This window comes from Hyposmocoma kahamanoa, unplaced genomic scaffold (genome assembly GCF_003589595.1).
Source record: "Hyposmocoma kahamanoa isolate Upper Pololo Valley unplaced genomic scaffold, ASM358959v1 66, whole genome shotgun sequence".
Taxonomy (NCBI): domain Eukaryota; kingdom Metazoa; phylum Arthropoda; class Insecta; order Lepidoptera; family Cosmopterigidae; genus Hyposmocoma; species Hyposmocoma kahamanoa.
In genome coordinates, this window is record NW_020653854.1 from 12,845,267 (window position 1) to 12,851,727 (window position 6,461).

General features: G+C 35.8%; 1 long non-coding RNA gene across 1 annotated transcript in view; it reads right to left on the reverse strand.

The window, feature by feature from the left end:
* Positions 1 to 583: 583 nt before the first annotated feature.
* Positions 584 to 6,461, reverse strand: part of LOC113232103 — a 9,169-nt gene continuing 3,291 nt past the window's right edge. The window contains exons 2-3 of the long non-coding RNA XR_003310596.1: positions 1,381 to 1,505; positions 584 to 626 (exon numbers count right to left, since the gene is read on the reverse strand). This is a non-coding gene — a long non-coding RNA (uncharacterized LOC113232103). The remainder of the gene's footprint in view (positions 627 to 1,380; positions 1,506 to 6,461) is intronic.

A 6,461-nucleotide genomic window follows, 5' to 3' on the forward strand; every position in this document is an offset into this window, starting at 1 on the left:
GTTATTTTAAAAGATGGCCCATATAATCAAGATTTCAAAATGGTACAATACTTGCCACTCTTCATTCCATAAAAAATATTATAACTTATTTTTTGCAAAAGGAGCTCGTTTCAAAAAAAACTCATGTCATTATAAATAATACTTTTGTGTGCTCAAAGATTGGCTTTAACATCGCGGAAGTGAGATGGTCATTATGTGATAGAGTGAGATGGATAGTGACAACGCATTAAACAAAATAATCTACCCTAACACATGTGAGTGTGTCAACTTAATAATTAGTCGATTGTTGTATTATAATAAATTTTAATCAAAATGAAACGAAAGGAACTATTGTAATACTTTAACGTTAAAGCAAATGCTCAAATTGTTTGCCTTCGGCACGAATACAGGCTCTGCATCGCCTCACAAAAGATATTTTCATCAATCGTGCGAATCTTCTCAAACTAATTTCTTCTGCTGCTTCAACAATTTTGAAGCGTAATTGGGCTAGATTTTTTATAAGTAGTGACTTGCGGCGTCTATCTAGATATACGTCTGTGGTTACGACAAAGAACCATTTTATAGTAAATGGCATTGTAACTTCTCTTAGAGCTTGCATACAACCATCGTTGAATGAAGGTAGTGATCTAAAAATAGAGCTCAACAAACTAGGATTAAAGCTGAATGGGGCCCCCTCCGCCCACTGTAAATAGGGCACTGTGTCAGTAGTGACGTCAGCCCGTGACGTCACAACGCATCTCAGGTGAATCCCGGAAACTGGGTCACAGGAGCACTCTTTATTCACTTTTGCTGGAAATTACATTAATGTGTATGCCGAAAAGCTAGCAGATTTTCTGCTGGCGATCATTAATTGTTGGAAGGTTATTAAAATTGCATTTGACAAATTAGGGAGAAACTTTGTGGAGGGATGGTGATTAATTAAAATTAGACAATATATTTATTTATAAATCAAATTGATAATATCTTTTAAAAATTTTCAAGTAGTTTTCTTTATGATACAGCTCATGTTTATATGATATATTAAGGTAATGGTAATTTTATTGTAACCTGCAAAATAAAATCGCGATATTTCAGCCTTATCTGTAGTTATTTCAATACTCAAAGCGTGAAATCAATTAAATTTATGTAACTACTGCACTCATGAGTTCATGCTCTAGCGTATCTCATGCATACATGCTCTTGCGTATGAGTGAAACATAAAAGACGAGTGTTACCAAAATTAAAAACTTCCTTTAAAACGTCACTCATTAAGGAATTGATGATACCCAAAAACATCAAAATTTAGGGAGCACTATTATACTCTCATTATATAATTTATTTATTTAATTTATTACATAATTTATATTATATTACGTGCGTATTTTATGTTTAAATACAGACCTGTTTCCATGTTATACATTTATAATTAAATGGTAACTAAACCCTTTGAGGTTTCTCTATAGAAATAGCTCCACAGTAAACCAGAAAAAGCATTCAGTGAAAATAATATGAAAGCGGAACACGATCTGAAAAAGGGAACTGAGATAAGGCACTTGAGAAGATGGTAGTTAAAAAGTTCCATGTCGGCATTCATCAGACGAGATGAGTTTGAAATGAGGTCTGGCCGCAGCTCGGCTTCCAAAACGTTATACTGAGGTTTTCTCAAAATCGTAGTTCGCATTTACGATTTTGAGAAGAATATTACCTTCACCTCATAAACAACTTTACCACTGAGTATCTCGCGCAATTTACAATTGCCAAATATTTAAATTATTATTTACGCCTTAAAATATTTTAAATGTAGAGCTACCATTTTGTTAGGTTTACATGAATACGTAGTTATTGCAAAAATACAAATATTTATTGGATAAATTTAAAAGTTTACGTATTATGCTATCGTTACATAATTAGGGTTCAAGCCGAGTACCGTGTTTAATAATAAACCTAAGTAATAGGTACGAGATTGTAACACCTAATTATGTAATACAATACTTTTTCTACGAGTCAATAAAATAAATACACAATATTTTGTTAACAATCCACATTGACCTACCAACAAATGGACATCGGGTCTAATACAAAAACCACGAAAAAAAAGTCCGAAGTTAACCTACGTTTACGTACGTTTATTACGTCTTACTTACGTCTTATTTGTAGTGACATGTAACGAAATATAAAATACTAAAAAATTTAATTTAAATTGTACCGTCATTGTAGTACTGCCTAATTGTGCTTGAAACAATTTAAGGGCCCAAAAACACCATATTCAGCTTCTACTGGAAATTTAACAAAATGCATCATATTTAGCTTCGACTGAAACTTAATAATATTAAAGAAAATTAAAAAATAATAAAAGTAATGGAGTAGCTTTTATCGTAAATATTAATTAATTTTTATATATTTTATTATGTCGAATTTTGTACAAATTCACTTAAAGAAATAATAAAGAGTTGGGCAGATACATACATACAAATATTACTACAAATGTGAAAATAAGCGTGTACTATAAGAAATGTACCGATATTCCAACTAAACGTAAACTCAAATATCCGTAATTTCGAAAACCGATTTATAACAAAACCGTTACGCTTTCGTGTAATTTTAATGCTTTTCACAAAGACAAAATTAGTTTTTAATTTGTAATCTTTGTAAAAAAATTCATTTGACATTATGAAAAGTCGAGCTAACGTTATTTCGGGCAAATGTATTTTCTGACTTCTAATAGGTAATCCCAAGCCGTAAAACAAGTACAACAATATTTTGTTAGTTTATTGCTAACGTTTAATTAAAAATCATTTTAAAAATAAGATTAAAATTAAAGCGACTCTATAGTTTCTTTGTTCTAAATATTTCAATCGCTTGTGGTTCGAACAATTGAAAATGACCAAGAAGTTTATTAAAGCTTCTTGAAATTGACACAGTGGGTCTCTTTCCATCTTTTGCGCATGCAATGTGTAGAAAAAGGGCAGTTACCTATTTGATTATTTTGTGTGCTTTTGTAATTTATATTTACGATTCATTTATATATAAATTAAATACTATAAGACTGTACAAAATAACATTTTTAAATGAGAACTATGATAATATATTTGTTTAGTGAAAATATATTATGATACAAAATCCTGTTTTTACACTTTACTGCAGTAATTTTTACAAGTTATTATTATATGGTACTGCATGATTGACAACCGCGCTGACAGTCGAACAAACGAAGACTGTTGCGCGATTGACGCTCTGTATGTGATTTTAACGCCCTATACATGCGGACACTTTTAAGCGCGAAACCGATGTCCATTTATTTGGTAGGTCAATGACAATCCATGACAACAAACTCATTTTTTTTTAAATAAATTTTCACCCGTTTATCTGGGTAAGCAAAAGTTTGATCATACAGCCTCGATGTAATAGTAGTAGGGAATTGCGGTAAATTCGAAACGCGATGAGAAGTTAAGAATTACCTCACAGAGTCTATATAGGTCATCAGCCTCAATGAATACATAGGGCGCACTATAAATTTCCGGAACTGGCCACTTACATAAACAATATTTAAAAAGTAATTAGAATATTTGAAAATGGAAGTCTTTGGCTGAAGAATACAGTTTGTTTCATCGTACTGTCACTTGCTTTTGCATTGTGCCGTCATTTTAGGAATTGGTTGTTTACATTACCATGGATTTAACTCGCGAAATTTTCGTAGTATGGTTTTCTACGACTTTAAGTGAACATCTCAGCGGAGCTTCGCTCGGCTTTAAATTGCTTTTTGCGATGAAGCACCATGCAAGACGACTATTTACAGCAGGTTTGCAGAATTCAAACACGGTCGTGTCACGAATTTCGTGATGTCGCCCGTCCACTGCAACAACAAAAACATCGATGCTGTGCGCCGTATGATCAAAACAGACAGGCATGTGGCATACCATGAGATTCGGGCATCTTTTAGCATAAGCATGAGTCAAATGCAATCAATACCACACAAACGTGTGTGTATGTGGTTGTGGATGCCATGGACACATAGGTGTCCATGGCACCCGCGACACAGGGTTTCCCTAGTGCGGGGCTATGTTGAGTGTGTAACGCACACACATTATTATTATTACTATAAACATTTGGGTGTGAAAAATCTGTTTCTCGATGGATCCACACACAATTTGACTGAGGCTCAAAAAACGGATCTCGTCACTTGGTGCAATGCTATGCTTACTTTAGATTCAACGAAGGGGCGTCAAATTTGGTGTGGAACATAGTAACAGGTGACGAAACATGGATTTATAGTTACGATCTCAAAACAAAGCAGCAATCGAGCGTATGGGTCTTTTGAGATAAGCCGAAACCAACCAAAGTGGCGCGCGTGCAAAGTGCCTCTAGCGGATGATTATTTCTTTTTGTAATAAAACTGGAGACGTGGCTATTGTTGCTTTGGAGAATCGTTGTACCGTGAATAGCGATTGGTACACGACCATTTGTTTGCCGGAAGATATTGACAAACTCCGTAAAAATAACCGTAAACGCCGTATCATCTTACACCACGATAATGTTAGTTCTCACACGGCCCGACAGACAAATGAATTTCTAAAGGTGAACAACGTTGACTGGGACTTCGGAACGTGAGAGGGAGATATCTACCTCGGTCTCAATCCGAAGCAGGCGAAGGAAGCGCAGTAGGTTGCGCAATGACCTCCTCCTCCAGCTCCCATAAATTGGGGCCTTGTGCGACAGTTTTAGATGAGACAGTCCTTCGTTACCGGTGGAACCGAGATGAGAAAATAATAATAATAACTGACAAGCAGGCAACTTTACGGTAGAGTTCAAGGCTCTGCAGCTACGCCTCTACTAAATCCGAGTCACCTACAAGCCTCTCGGCACGCTTTTCTATTGAATCTAGTGTGGCCAGTTGGTATTTAGCAGAACTATCTAGGTTTATCTATAGGTGGCAGCAGTACTCCATACATGACTGGACTTGCTTGGTACAGTTGAAGCAACTGTCCCAGTGTGAAGTATCGCCTCACCTTGGGAAGGATGCCAAGCTACATAGCTGCATTGTTGGCCATGAATTCAATGTAACTGCCTCCACCAGACGGAGGGAATCCATGAGGACTTGCCGACGTTAAAAAAACAAGGATGATGGACAAGGGGTGCAAGGCAGTTTGCCTCCACGTGTGCTCGATTGCTGCTATTCTTGTTTGATACGGTTTATCCGGAAGGAAGAGCAGTATTCTGGGCCGGTGCACCCTGGGCAACGATCAATACTTTCTAAGATGGGCTTTTGTTGGTTGTTAGCAAAAATTCTGGCGAGTCGGAGTGCGCGCCGGACAGGCTAGTCACCCCACGGGTTATCCCAAGCAGTCGCCCGATCGACTTGAACCAGGGGGCTTGTCTCAATTGACCGGCCAGTAAAAAAATCTCAAAGGTGCTGCTGTTGGGGTGCCTCTCGGCGACTTACGCGGCGCGGCGGCAGCACGTCCGTTTTGTCGTAGGCTGTTTATTTTTAACAAGTCAAAAATACGTTATAATTTTTTTTAAACGCCTTGGATTTCTTTATGTGCCATATAGAAAAAATCACAAATAGGCGTATGGCACCGTAGAAGAGTTAAGGGTTGAGGTACAAACTGTTATTATGTGCATCGATAACAAAGTTATATGCATATTAAGTGGTTAATACCTACGTGTTCTTCGTGTTACGAGTCGATAGTAATATTAGATAAATGTTAAATTTCATAGAAGTCTTTAATTGTGAGACCTAATGTCTATTTCATCATGAAAAATAAAAAAGTGCAATTGTTTAATTTTCGCATTTTTAGTCGTTTCGATTCCCGGCTCAGGCAAGCTTTTCAAAAAATGTGTGAATGCAATTATTCATATTAAGAAAAATAAAAGAATGTTTGCTTTAAGTCAAATTAGCTATCTTAAGTACTTGCAGGCAATTCCCCTTCATGTCGCATTGATTTTTCCGCCCTGTATATGACATGCTCTTAATTGAAAACAATAATTAAATGCAAACAGCATTAACAGTGATTGATTGATTGGTAATCTCAGCGATGGCGAAGTCCCGGTTTCGAGCACCAATAGGACAAATTTGGAAAATGAACTTTTCTAAATTGGTTCTAACCTGGTTGTTCTGTATAGTTCCTTGGATTGTTACATTGCTCAACGCAACTTATAATATACATAATATAAAAACGATATATTCAAGTTACTAAGCAAAAATGGTATTTTGACTTACAACAACTTACGTGGTACCTACTGATTTAAAGATTATTTGTTAACAATCCACGACAACAATCTCAAACGGAAGCGAAATAAACGCTACAAAACAAAAAAAAATCCAAGAAATAGAAATATCCGTGATTGGCCAAGCACCATTTATAATAGGGGTTAAAGTATGAAATTGCCGATTTGTACTGAAAATCTAAATTGTTTATTTTTTAAATTTTTAACAAATTTATTTAATCAAAATAGTTGCCATTATTATCTATACATTGCTG